We start from the raw sequence: 15829 nt of genomic DNA, 5'->3' as shown, positions 1-15829 counted from the left end.
TAGTAGATAATAGTAGATGATATGAAGATGCGTAAATATAAACCCTTTGTCAGGAAGCCATGTTTTGTCGACAAGCTTTATTGACAATGATAATAACAGTCTCCAGATTATTCCAACAAATGACCCCTTCCAACCCTGCGACCATAGAACTCATCATCATTTACCCTATCTTCCTCCCAGCCCGCTCTCTTTCCCTCCTCCCTTCTAACCTCTTTTTCTCTCTTCTCTGGTGAAGGGTTGAAAGAGACCAGGCCTGGCCTGTATAATAATTGCCACTTTATTGTCATATCACATTCATATCTGCAGTATATGCCTGGCAGGCAGGACCAATGGCAGAACAGACAATAGACGGCTAAATGTAGCCCTGAGAGCAGGACTGATAACCACTGCACAGCACAGCTCAGCCAATACAACCAATCATCCACTCTAATCTCCTTCTGCAAGGTTTAAACACTTCCCCCAGACACTCCACTTTATCTACTGCCGTTTTAGGACATCAAGTTAGATTCTTTTTTTTATAGAATCACTTTATCTACTGCCGTTTTAGGACATCAAGTTAGATTCTATTTTTATAGAATCACTTTATCTACTGCCGTTTTAGGACATCAAGTTAGATTCTATTTTTATAGAATCACTTTATCTACTGCCGTTTTAGGACATCAAGTTAGATTCTATTTTTTATAGAATCACTTTATCTACTGCCGTTTTAGGACATCAAGTTTTATAGAATCACTTTATATTCTGAAATATCTATGATTAAACACAACACACATAAATCAAATAAAGGATTTTGTAAAATGGCTGCTATGTCACAATACAGTATTTACACCCACTCAAGTTAAGTCCAACAAGCTACAGTACATACTGTGCATATTTAGCTATTTAATCAAGCCTTTATACATGTATCATTACCAGCTGGTGCGTTGCTGTAAAAACAAATCATTAGAACTATAGCCAAGCATAACTCATGGTTAAAGTCATTTATCTCACACTGTACATCAGTTAATATTCAATCAATTACAATGACAAATTTGACTCGGTACCGGTACCCCATGTATATAGCCCCGTTATTGCTTTTTTCATTTTACTTTAGTTTATTTTGTAAAAAACTGCATCGTTGGTTATGGGCTTGTAAATAAACATTTCCCAGTAAGGTCTATTCGGCGCATGTGACAAATAAAATGTGATTTGATTTGATTTGATTAGTGCAACCTAATTTTGTTATTTACATGAATTATATGATTTTCATTGCACTGACTTGTATTGTGACCTCATGTGCCCGTAACTCCTCAGAGTTTTGCCTGTTTCTTTATGGAGGTCCTCGTATTCCCTGGAGACAGTCTGCAGTAGCACAAGTGTTACAGTGTGAGGAGAGGACATGGAGATGACACTGCAGAAAGACATCCATCTCCCTGTTTCTCCTGTTTCTCTTGCTCTGCAGCAGGTCCAACTAAAGATTCTGTAGGAAATAGAGGAAAACAATCACATATTATTATCACATATGATGACTAAAAGGGTTTGTGGACAGGAAAGCAAATATAAGGTTTATTTTAAAATCATTGCTATATATGAGACGTGATGGTAACTGAATTGTGGTGTAATAACTAAAAATACATATAAATAAATGTACGAAAGATCATTAATAAAACATGTCATTTCAATGTACTGTAACATGTGCACATACACACGCGTAAACACTTGTCAACAGACCCACACGCACACTTTCTGCCTTTATCTCTGTCTGTCTGTCACTCCCTGCTCTCTCTCTCTCATGGGAGGAGCTTCTCCCAAATGTGACCACAGCTGTATGCAAAACCTCTCAGCTCCGACCTCTCAACTGGAGCCCTACCCAATCAGCAGAGGGGGGTGGGGGATGGTGGAGGTCACAGGGGTTATATTATAGCTGCGTGTGTGTGTGTGTGTGTGTGTGTGTGTGTGTGTGTGTGTGTGTGTGTGTGTGTGTGTGTGTGTGTGTGTGTGTGTGTGTGTGTGTGTGTGTGTGTGTGTGTGTGTGTGTGTGTGTGTGTGTGTGTGTGTGTGTGTGTGTGTGTGTGTGTGTGTGTGTGTGTGTGTGTCATCTGTCTATACACACTTCTTACTCAAAGGCTGAATGTTGATATTTTGGACATAATGGGCACACACACACACACGACTGTATGCACACACATACATACACAGCAAAAGAAAGAGAGAGAGAGAGAGAGAGAGGAGAGAGAGAGAGAGAGAGGAGAGAGAGAGAAGAGAGAGAGAGAGAGCGAGAGACAGAGGAGAGAGAGAGAGAGAGAGAGAGAGAGAGAGAGAGAGAGAGAGAGAGAGAGAAGAGAGAGAGAGAGAGCGAGAGACAGAGGAGAGAGAGAGAGAGAGAGAGAGAGAGAGAGAGAGAGAGAGAGAGAGAGAGAGAGAGAGAGAGAGAGAGAGAGAGAGAGAGAGAGAGAGAGAGAGAGAGAGGAGAGAGAGCGAGAGAGAGAAGGATTGGGCTGACAATGAAATATGGAGAAAATGCAAGACATCAACAAACATTTCAATGTTAGCATTCCTTTTCTATTTATCCATGGTCTGATGCATTGTGCTTTGAAATGCACATAACCCCATGAATGGCATCCACTTGTAAGGTAAAATAACAGTGTGTGTGTGTGTGTGTGTGTGTGTGTGTGTGTGTGTGTGTGTGTGTGTGTGTGTGTGTGTGTGTGTGTGTGTGTGTGTTTCTCTGAATGGCTGACTCGCAGAGTTTGTATGCAAACTCACCTTAGCACTGGAGTCGTGTTAACTCCCTGCCTCTGTACCAACCCTGTCATTGTATTCCCACAGACGTTCTGAACTCATTCTGATTCGACTTGTTTTACAACTGGCAGCAATCAATATCAATGAGGCCCTTTACTGTACCCAATTATTCACTGTGCACTGGACTGCTGTCGCTTCCTGTTCAACCACTGCAGAGGTATAGCGTAGCATAAATATCCAGTCAAATGGTATCAGAACAGACTCTAATCTCAAACTCCATTCTATAATTCATTGTGAGAGGTACCATTGGTTTACAGTGGGAGAGTCCAGCTTCTGCATTGGCTCAGCACACACATACACAAACACACACACAAAGCAGAATATTTCCAATAGCACCCCAGCTACAGTATTCAGCTGATCAATGGAAACAGCTCATGACATTTATTAGACAGGACCCCAACATTAATATTGATGCTCACACATGTTGGTGAACTGGTTTAAATGGAGCGCTAGCAATATACACACAACAAACAACCACTGCAGTACAGAAATCCATGACCCAGTCAAAATGAAGCCGAGCTACACGAATGCAAATGGCTTGCAGTGTTTTGATTTGAAATTAGAAATGCACCTCGTGATTTTATAGCTCTGCAGGATGATTCACTAGTGTGTGTGTGTGTGTGTGTGTGTGTGTGTGTGTGTGTGTGTGTGTGTGCGTGCGTGCGTGCGTGCGTGCGTGTGTGCGTGCGTGTGTGTGTGTGCATGTGTGTCAGTATGTATGTGTAATGAGACAGATAATTTCTCTCGGATGTGACAGTCCATATTTCGCTAAAAGTAGAAAATCATTTTTCAGGGTTATTTTTCTCACTTTAAAATGAAATTCTCTGACATATACTGTATTCTCCCTCTGTGCTTTTCTGCTGTGTGGCCATGTCCAGTTGACAGCTAAGCCTGTTTCCAGTCTCCTCAGAAAACCAAATATATGAGAGGTGTGATGACATTTATTTTGCAGCCATATGAATGCAGTCACTCACGCATCACTACTGGATTGGGCTACAGAGCGATAACGCAGACTCAGAGACATACAGCTGATGGTATGATAGAGGTTGCACAGGCTAGATTTTTGTATCATTTCACATTCAATTGATAGTATAGTTGCAGGACGAAAGCATGAAGCCATAGCTTGAGAATGGAATCAATAACCTAAAAACATAAGATGAAATTCCAATTCAGGAATTAAAAAAATTGTTGTATTTATTTTTTATTCTTGAATTAGAATCAAATGAAATCTCTTGAACTGACTGGGTTGAAATTAAATTCAACCCAGCCCTAAAACACTGGACACAAAATGATGGATTTTGTAATGCATTTCAAAGGATGAAATGCATTGCTATTCAGTGACATTATTTCTGGATTAAAGTAACTACAGGACTACCACAGAGCAGAAATATGGTAGCCTACACTACTAAACTTAAGCATGCTAAACGTAGGTATGTATCCATTCGATGTTGGGCTACCTTGAAAGTATAGATATTTATGAATAATTTATTTGAAGAAAAATATTGCAAAACTACGCACCATTGTTGTTGTTTTTGTTAGTTGATCGATTAGCAGGTCTACTAGTCGTGCTCTTTTCCTCATCATTAGTAGCCAAATATAAAAAGGTTTGATATTTTTCTCCTTATTGGCACCGTTTTAATGTAATATGAAGTGAATCACTTATTTGAAGCATGACTGGTGTAGTACTTTGATTGTGTATTCCATTTGCATGTATTTAGTGTTTTTATTTAGGATCTAAGTTACAATTACAGTTGCATTTTTTAAATTTGTACACGCCGATTCCATTTCAACCATTTCTCATTGGACATGAATCACTATTTCCCCGTGCAATGTGCTTACCTGTGGCCACGTGGACAAAGAGCGCGGTCAGAGTTTGGTTGTAAATAACATAACTTGATCCACATTCCACATTGAAGGCCGTGTGTGTGTGTGTGTGTGTGTGTGTGTGTGTGTGTGTGTGTGTGTGTGTGTGTGTGTGTGTGTGTGTGTGCGCGCGCGCGAGATGGTGCGTGCGTGTGTGATGGGGCCACGGGATGGGGTTCCACTGGTGTGCACGGTTTGACCAAGTGTTTGTTACATCGCCGATTCCATTTCAACCATTTCTCATTGGCGGGGAGAGAGAGTGAGTGAGTGAGGCCGGGCCCCTTTTGCATTGAAATCACAGGCCGCCTACGTGATCGTGGAGGACAGCTTACAAGGCCCCTTGGATTGTTCACTGCGAACAATGGATTCTTTTGTGAAGGTGTTTCTCTTTCGATTCCCGGACAATACTTAAGGGCCATTCTGGCCCTTACACTTATGAAATTTTCGCAAAATAATACCTATCCTTAAATATATATACCTCTCCAAACAAGTAGGCTACAGAGAAGTGTATAGGTTACGAAAAAAAGGTTTCTATAAAAACGTGTGTTCATTTTGTAACGCTATTTTGGTGGAATAAGCACGACGTAATAAACCTCCGTCACTAAAACATGTTTGTTGTCTTACATTCCTTTATATTTTTTTAATGATTTGACAGGAAGAAAATATAACATGACTGATTGTATTTTTCGATTACATTTACATTAACTCAGCACAAGCCATCCCATTGTTTAAGCACTGAAATATACATCTGAATGACGTGTCCTATGATTACACATACAGAAAGACTGTAACTCAACACACAGAAATAATCAACATGTATAAAGTATTTCGGATTGTCAGATGAATGATTATGATGTTAGACCTGGGCATGCTCTCTCTGTATAGGTCTATAGCCTAGATCAGCGGTAGGCAACTAGATTCAGCTGCGGGACGATTTTTGTCGGAGTGGATGTTTAGGTGGCCTGAACATAATTATAATAATTTGTACACTGCAAATTGATCCCAATTTAGCCTTGAAAATAACAACATATTTCCTAAACGAAACACATTTTTTGCCAAATTCTTGGTGATTTTAGAGTCTTTTTTTTACCAAAAATTGAAGAAAAAAAATAGTAGTTTATTTTACTCAAAACGTTTGTGGGGACAAAAAAATCCCTCGCGAGACAGTTTTGGCACGGGGGCCGCCTGCTGCCTACCAATGGCCTATAGGTTGACTATGAGGGACTATAGACATGCATAAAGAGCTTTCAGCGGTGTCCTGCCCACTAGGCCATAACGGTGACCTCTCCCTCCCCTGGTTGAATAGGTCCATAAGCAGGGACCCAGCTGTGCCTATCCGGGACCTTCAACAGAATTTCGGAAATCGGTATGATTTCCCTGGGAAAGTAACCTCCTAGAGAACTTCAACATGGCGTCCACATTTAGTTGATGGTTTTCTTTGAAATATTAAGTAGGCCTATAGAGCTAAATGTCACTGAACATGTCGTCTATCTATAGGCCTATAATAAATAGGCCTAAAACAAAATTGATAGGCTATTACAATTATTTGTAATAAGTAGGCATGTGTAAAGTATTATTATTATTATTATTAGACTATTTTTGTCGTTAACATAATTTATATTTTACCAACATGTATTTTCAAAGATTTGTTTATCGTGTGATAGGCCTATGGCCATACCCTACTGTTAAAAGAGCAGTGTGGACGCGCATATTATAGAAACATACGCCTAAGTGTAAGCCTTTTATATATTTTCAATGTTATAAAATCGACCCTCAAAGATCCGTTTTTGTGTAGAAACTATTTGGTGTTCACGTGTGAGACGCAGCAGCAGGTGCGTATAGCTGTGCGTTGTGCGCAGAGAAACCAAGACGTGCGAATGGTATTATCTTACATGATTTGCCCTACTCTATCCTGAGAGAAGCATGGAAAAGAAATGGCGACCATGCGTTTGGACCAGTGAATTCTCACATTGTCCACGAGGCTCTAAACAAGGAGAAATACACTTCTAAACATTTAGGCCTACTACATTTTGATGTTGGCCCAGGCATATTATTCCTGTTGGATAACTTTAAGTGCTATTTTATGAACGGTTAGACCATAGCATTTTACATTTTACATTTATTTAAACATGCATCTCAGTTTAAAGAATCCATATTGGATTTCACTGTAACGCTAAATCCAAGTTGTTCCATCTGTCTATTGAACTGATGAAACCGTGTGTCGTGTTTGTAACCTCAAACACAACGAAACAATAAAGACTCGCTGTCAGAGCAGTTGGCTAGACATTACACCTTGGATACCAACAAACAGCTCAACCACAAAGCGAGCATCGCCTAGACTGCCACTCACTATGCGAAGCGGTAACATACTCTGCGTATTTACCTATACTGCCTACCAAAAAACCAACGTCAGAAAGAGAGTGTGTGTGTGGGGGGGGGGGTATACAAACGGATGTTCAATATTCAACCCATTTTCCATCTGAATATTACCCAAATTAGGCCTACTTCAACACACGCGCGTCCTATATTTCAAACCCAGGATAGCACTTTCCCAGCGTACCCCCAAAGTTCTGGGGCCGCAGCGCGCACAACTGGAGCCGACTCCCCTCTCTCTTTTGTAGGGGCTATTGTGGGGGCTGCGTGTTGGGATTGGGGGTGTAATGAGGGGGCTGCGACCCCCCGATGGGGTGCATTTGCTATCCAAAGACCGTTAGACAGAGGCTGAATGAATGAGGACTGAAAGTCATTGTAATGCATCGGGACAACTCCCCTTCATTCAGCTTGAGATGTGGAAGCCGCTCAGCCAAGCAGCGAGGGAGAGAAGAGGAGAAAGAAAACTTACCCGGCCACATTTATTTGCCGCTGTCCCTCTCTTTTCCCGACAGACAACAAGTGCTTTTTCAGACCGTCAAAAACAGTGAGCTGTTTTTCTTTCTAGAGAGGCTATATGGCGATAGATCGCCTCTGAATGCAAAGAAGACCGCCAAAGGAGCCGTGAAGGATTGTTGGAGGGGCCATTATGTGTAAGAAAAGGAGAAGTCTGTGCCGACCTTGATTGAAGCCGTCTTGTTTTTAAGGACATAATTGTTTTTCCCTATAGGCCTAGCCAATAGGCTAATGATTTGCATTGTTATTATTCTCGATACCGTCTTTTCCCAAGCATTGGTAGAAATGTAGCTTTTGAATAAGATGAAACAGGAGAGGAAATTCAGGCACAAAACTACAACAGAACAGGAATTGCATTAGTGGACTTAAAATTTCGTTTATATAGCCTATGTCGATTCCGATGGGGCTCATGGCTGAATCAGTATAGGCTTAAATAGATAATTAACAACATTCATTTGAAAAGACTGCATTTGCGAATCTATCGATAATTGAGGGTAAAGCGCCGCGGTTTTTATAATAACCATCTCTGACGTTTCCACCTCTCCATCTCTTTGTTCAGTCGACAGTGGGTGGTATGTGAGAGAGAGCCCGAGAGATAGAGGGGGGGGGTCATTTGAATACACCGTGTGACATTTTCTTCAGGAATAGCAATCAATATAGTCCAGGGGAATTTAATTCAGTGCAGTATAAATTTAAATCTAAACGTAATCGGCTTTGTTAAAACGAAATAACATTCGAATAGTTAACACCAAATTGTGTTGTTATGCAATAGCATGAGGCTATAGCCTACACTCAGACGCTAGTCTATAGTATTTCGAATAATTGCATTACTTTTTATCAGATATTATCATAAGAGGTAACGTGGAGGTGGGGAAACATGCATTCAGACAGTGGTTTTCAAATTGGGCCCAAATGTTTATATCGTTGGCCTATATGTTTAGATGGGCCTATTACTCTGCTAATATCTAGGCCCATACAAACATGACGCTTAAATTGCTGTGTGTGTGTGTGTGTGTGTGTGTGTGTGTGTGTGTGTGTGTGTGTGTGTGTGTGTGTGTTACTACTGTATAATCAAAACAAACAACACACAGCCTTATATCAAGGGCAGTAAAATTCGTAACTACATTCGTAAATTCGAAGCCCTAAAGAAGCCTTTATATTCATACACTGTTTTAACTCCAATATAGTTTTACTCCAAACGACATAAACAACAGGTGTAATATTCAGTCACGTTATTTTTCCTCGTTAAATATCATGTTAATAGACTAGCATACACCTGTTGTCATACATGACATGCCACTCGACTAATAATTATTAAGAAAGGGGTCTACATTAAGTATAGACAGACCAATGTTAACCCCAGTCTTGTGGTAACATAAGAATTAAATAAGAGCTAACACGTAAATTCACTTCAGTATACATTTTAATCCAACCCAAGAATAAATGTATGTCAAAAGTTAGTATGTGGATATCGGGCTATTGTGCAAAATAAATCGAAGGTGCGTGGCTCCTTTGGTGCCATATGAGTGTACAAGAAAAAACACCAAGAGTAGCCTTTATACCCTTGCTGACCATAGATTTTTTTCTTTCACAAATACATGTGTGATGTTGTCAACCTGTCAGGTTTAGGTAGATGAATACAAAGAAACAGAGACTGGATTGCCAATATCTTATTGAACCTAAAACACAAATCCATACATTAAGGCTATACAATATGGAATAGCCCTGCACTTACTGTAGCAGTTCCTTATTCACGCCCCTCATATAACTTCAGGCATATTCCCTGTTTAATCTACAAAGGAGCAATTCAATTTTACGTTAAGGGCCACAGAGATATGTGTAACATAGACTCTACGTGTTTAAATACAATGATCATGGTATATGTCTCAAATCGAAAACTTGCATGAGTGTTGATAGGACAACGTTGTGAGTGTTTCCTAATGCAGTAGACATACATAGGCATAGATGGGAAAGCAACCTAGGCCTATGCGTCGGGGACGCAATCACTGTGTATTATGTAGGCAGGCTATGTGCTAACGCATGACGCCGTGCAGAATGTCAGCCGCGCGGTTTCAAGGACATTCTCGTTGATGAGGATTTGTTTAATGGGGGGAGAAAATTTGGGCCCGGGCCATGACGTCATTGTGTGCGGATGTAATCCTCTTGCGCTGAGCCCAATCAGCAGAGGCTCGCGATTGTCTGGGATGGGAAAGGAGAGGCGCGCTCTAATCCGCGAGAGTGGTGGATCAGAGAGCCCGCGAGAGAGACAGACGCTTGCATCCAGTGTTTCCGTGCAGTGCCGAGGAACCGCCAGATGAAAAGGGAACAGACAGAGAGAGAACGGGTTCCAGTCCTTTACAGACACCGACGGAGTGCGCGATTTACCGGGGAGAGAAGACACCGATGGCGCGCATGGGGTTCCATTGTATTTTTTTTTTTTAATGAAGAAGAAAATAAATCTAGGAATTTTTCAGAGACGTGAAGAAAATAGCTTTCTTGTTATCCAAGCTTGTCAAATAGAGGACAGCGATTTTACGCATGCGGCCAAAATGCTTTAAGAGACATATGTAATCATACAGGCCTGATATAACCTGTCAACAGAATGCGAGGGAAAAGCCATCCAACGTTTCAGCGGAGGGCGTTTGTAACGGACAAGTGGAGGAACTGCATCTCAGCTATGCTCCGGAGCGCATTCCTATTTCCTACTCAGCACAATGGGATGTATATCATTTGAACCAAATAGCTACTCTGTGACACACCATCCGATTGTGTTTCTCAATGAGGACAAGCCATGGGCTGCTTTGAGAACATGCGTTTTGTTTGTTTTTTGATAGACAAAGAAATGTTGTTTTGAACATGGACACCCTTCGACGTATGCGTATAGGCGCACAGCTGCATAGAAAACTAGAGCATAGGCTAAAATGTCATTGAGCTATTACGTTTCATGACAGACGAATAGCAGTATCCAGTCTGCAGTAGTGTAAAGAGTCGGTGTTTCGCTTTTGACTTTGTTAGTGTGTGCATATACATGCTATAGTGCTATGTGATGATGGTGCGTTTAAACGCAGAATATGATAGCACTGATGATTGCGTAAGATTTCAATCACATAGCGTGTGTATTTAGTGTGGTCAGAAACATGCATCATTTTTACAGTGGTCGGTGTGTGTGTGTGTGCGTGCGTACATATCCGAGTGTTTGGCGCGCTATGATCTCAGTCCAAGTTTTGCATGTCCTCTTTGAGAGCTCGTGTCTTGGGTTGCTCCTTTGGGTGCGCGCGGAGTTGGGTGTCAAATAGGGTTAGGGATTCGACATTGCAGTGCTCGCATCCATGGGGGTGACCAGTGCTTGTATCCGTGCTGGGGCGCGCGTCATCAGGAAGGGTTATCACTCTGCGTGTTCACAGCGGACCTTGATTTAATGTCCATACAATTAAGGCACGCGGTGAATGCCAAGAGAGGAATCTACACAGCATCGTGTTCACTGATATAGGCATTCAATCTACCCCCATTACGCGCTGAAGACAGAAACGAAACCTTTTCACATTCATACTAACCATTAACATGATATTTGCGTTGAGATGACAAGGTGTGTTTTAGATGACACTGTGTGTGTGTGTGTGTGTGTGTGTGTGTGTGTGTGTGTGTGTGTGTGTGTGTGTGTGTGTGTGTGTGTGTGTGTGTGTGTGTGCGTGCGTGTTCACTCTTCTGAGTGCATGCGCAATGCGTAAAGTAGCGGGTGGTTTTGGTGGCTTCTGGCTCTTAGAAAATTCATAGATTTTATATCTACATCCAAACCAGATCTGCGTATAGTTTATTACTAGACTGAATTAGAAACCAGACCTATTACATCTGACCTCCAGTTAAATAATAACTTGGTACATTTCAATGAACGTAACAGGTCTTGGCTAAGCAAGGCCCTGTGGTCATGAAGCATCGATGTAACCTCAACCCTTTCTATGCGTACACTTCAACACACACCTGTCATGTGAATGTCGGAGATCAATGAAAAACTAGTAGGATAAATATGAGGGCAATATCCAAAATTGCAAGTACACCCGAGAAAATGTCACTTATTTTGGATACATTCAGGCTACTAGAACCACCTTCATAAATATATGATCAAATATCCCACCGGGCACAGACGTCCTTTCTACGTCGAGTTGTCAACTAACATGAATTCAACGTGAAATCAACAAAAAATGTCACCTTGTCATTGAATAGGTGAAAAGTTAGAAAAAATATGAAATTCCCTTAAGTTGATGACGTTTTTTGTTGTTGTTGAAATGACGTGGAAACAACGTTTATTCAACCAGTTTTTGCACAGTGGAATAGGTCTAATTGAGTCTAGGTGATTTAATGGTTTTGGACTGAATTATAAATTCGATCAATTAAATGAGAGAAATGTAATTACAATATCAAGGCTATATAAGCTGCATCTCGCTTCCATGGCAGCACTAAAAGAGGCCTATTGCTCAGTACACCAGCTAGGCCTACATTCAAACGAGATAACTCATGGTATAATTGAAATAGACCGATTTTTCCAACTGAAACAAGTAGCCTCTAGGCTAATCGAAACGCTATGTGGCAAAGGCGCCATCCTGCCATGTCCAGCAGTCTGCGTCACAAACCGGAGACATGAATTATAATAACAAAACTGTTCCCTCTAAAGATGTTTCCAACTATACCCTGCATATAAATATTCCCCATTTAAATAGGTAGCCTGCAAAGTTAGCATGTGTGTGGATCTAGAGCTATAAATAGCATTTTATCAAAGATATTTTAAGTTTCGTCTGGTAAAAAGGCCCACAAATGAGCTGTCAAAGACAGGTAACAGTGACCATAACTGTACTATTTCTGAGTCTCTTAGAATGTTGCCTTGCATTTCACGTAGCCTATAACTATCCATAGGCTAAGCCTTCATGTCATGGCATATTGCTATTCGTTTAGGCAACTTTTTGTTTAGAAATTCTTGTCAAAGTCCCCAAATATTACACATTGCAACAGCTTCCAAATACATTAAATACATATTTAAGTAGCCCAACTGACAACACATGAATGAAGTGAATTAAAATGACATATTGTTCTAGACTTCCCGAGGCCTGTATGGTCAGGTCACCGTCATTACGCCTTGTCATGAGCTAAAGAGTCAATGCCACCGGTAGGAACCATATTAACAATGCCTCGCTGGCTTGGTTGTACAAATGCTAGTAGCCTAGTCCATTCAAATGCAGCCTATATAAAAAAGGTTTTGCTGTAAAACAATAGCCTACAAAACAACATCAAATATATCATTTATTATAAATCTGCAGTAGGCCTCCATTCATACCCTACAATACTCATCTCATATGTGTATACTGTACTCTATACCATCTACTACGCCGTTTGGACATCACTCATTTATATATTTTTATGTACATATTCGTATTCATTCCTTTACACTTGTGTGTACAAGGTAGTTGTTGTGGAATTGGTAGATTACTTGTTAGATATTACTGCATGGTCGGAACTAGAAGCACAAGCATTTCGCTACACTTGCATTAACACCTGCTAGCCATGTGTATGTGACAAATAAATGTGATTTGATTTGACTTTTGATTCACAAAAAAGTACATTTTTAGACTGAATACCATATATAGCCTAATCATGTTTGATGGAGCCGATAAATCAGAGGATACATATAATTTGAAGGTTTCTGAATTATTGAAAGAGTATTGTCGAGATCTCTCAGGTAAGTGGTTGTTAAGGAAATCAATTCTGATAAAAATGTCAGAAAATGTTTAACAGTGTCACGTTTTTGAAACTATTTTCAATGCTTGGCCTGGGTAGCATACACGTGGAATGTTGTGTAAAACATAACCAATAAATAAATGCTGAGGGTGCATGTATTATTTCATTGTCGGTGATTTTGGGAAAGGGGAAAGGTTTCAGAGAAATGTTTATGTGAAATAGGCCTACCGGTATAAAGCAACCTGTAGATAGATACCGTAGTAGGAATGCCTGTAACAAATGGAGATGGACTCTGCCTGTTAGTTCCTCAGTAGTGTAGCCTATTCAGGACCAAGGAGAGCTCCCGCCAGGTTGCATGGATGAATTAAGAACTATAACGTTGACAATAGACCTAACCTACCTTTAGGCCTAACATCCACAAAGGGCTTATAAAAATGTATTACATTTTGGTAGTTCAGTTCGGCCTATATATTATACCTTATGACGGCTAGGAGACGTACTTAGACCGACTTGGTCCCTGCGCTGCCCAGGCATCATAGGCCATCGACGACTCCTCTCCATTGACTCTGTTCTGGGCTGAATCTCGTTCCATCCCATGCCTGTGTTCCTGTTCTAGAAAGCAGGAGAAGCCTTGTTTTAAATTCATTCACGTACGCATGTAGGCCAGTCTATTAGAAACCAAATAAACGTATATACATTTAAATTTCACAGTTGAGGATACTTTTAACTTTCAATATATTTGACATTTTTATTTTACTTATCTTGTGGGTCTACTGATATATTCAAAATAGAGAATTCGTCATCTGTGGAAATGTAGGCCGATTAGCCTATAGTCTAATAATAGCTACTGTCCCGGACAAGGAATTACCATCACATGCTCTGCACCTTTTCTCACTCTAGTCTAGTCAAATTGTCTTCATATGCTTCTATATCGGCATGTTATAACGTAGACATAGACCTAGACTATGGCATAGTTGTCCAAGACATTATAATCGCCAGACAAAATCATCACCCAGCTGATTTCAATTCAAACTTCCAAAATAAAGGAAACACCAACATAAACAGTCTTAATAGGGCGTTGGGCCACCACGAGCCAGAACAGCTTCAATGCACCTTGGCATAGATTCTACAAATGTCTGTAACTCTATTGGAGGGATGCGACATCATTCTACAAAGAGAAATTCCATAATTTGGTGTTCTGTTGATGGTGGTGGGAAACACTGTCTTAGGCTTGGCTCCAGAATCTCCCATGGGCCTAAGTGTTAAATTGGGCGGAGATCTGGTGACTGAGACGGCCATGGCATATGGTTTACATCATTTTCATGCTCATCAAACCATAGCTATGGTAGCCAAAATAATGGCCCGCAGACCATTTTTTTTACATAACCCAAACCATGATGGAATGTTAATTGCTTAATTAACTCAGGAACCACAGCGGTGTGGAAGAACCTGCTTTCAATATACTTTGTATCCCTCATTTACTCTAGTGTTTCCATTATTTTGGCAGTTACATGTATGTGTGTGGGTCAGGTTTCAAAAGGGGGGGATCAGAATGAGACGGATTCTATAATCCTCTCTTTTTCTATCGGGATTATATCAATCTGTCCGTTTTTGAGCTGTTTTTTCCAGAAAATAATAGGATCATTCTGATCCAGCTACCACAATATCACAGAATCCAGATTTTCAGTGCTTTGAACAGGACTCCACCTTACCATCTATTGGACAGGTTGTGGTACTACTTCTACACTGTCATAGGGAAACAGAAAGGAGTAAACTACACTGAACAAAAATATAAACACAACATGTAAAGTGTTTCATGAGCTGAAACAAAAAATCCCAGAAATGTTCCATATGCACAAAAAGCTTATTTCTCTCACATTTTGTGCACACATTTGTTTACATCCCTGTTAGTGAGCATTTCTACTTTGCCAAGATAATCCATCCACCTGACAGGTGTGGCATATCAAGAAGATGATTAAACATCATGATCATTAGACAGGTGCACCTTGTGCTGGGGACAATAAAAGGACACTATAAAATGTGTAGTTTTGTCACACAACACAATGCCACAGATGTCTCAAGTTTTGAGGGAGCATTCAATTGGCATGCTGATTGCAATAATGTCCACCAGAGCTGTTGCCAGATAATGTAATGTTAATTTCTCTACCATAAGCCGCCTCCAATGTTGTTTTAGAGAATTTGACAGAACGTCCAACTGGCCTCACAACCGCAGACCACGAGCCCAGGACCTCCACATGCGGCTTCTTCACCTGCAGAATGGTCTGAGGGTGGGTGGGAGACTGAGGAGTATTTATGTCTGTAATAAATCGCATTTGTGGGGAAAAACTCATGCTGATTGGCTGGGCCTGGCTGCCAAGTGGGTGTGCCTATGCACTCCAAGGCCCACCCATGGCTGCACCCATGCCCAGTCATGTGAGATCTATAGATTAGGGCCGAATGAATTTATTTAAATTGACTGATTTCCTTATATGAACTGTAACTCAGTCAAATCTTCAAATTTTTTGCATGTTGCATTTATACAGTATTTTTGTTCAGTACACATGAATAAAGG

Source organism: Salmo salar, chromosome ssa13 (genome assembly GCF_905237065.1).
Source record: "Salmo salar chromosome ssa13, Ssal_v3.1, whole genome shotgun sequence".
Lineage (NCBI taxonomy): Eukaryota > Metazoa > Chordata > Actinopteri > Salmoniformes > Salmonidae > Salmo > Salmo salar.
The sequence above is the reverse complement of the archived record's forward strand: the minus strand, read 5'-3'. Positions refer to the sequence as shown.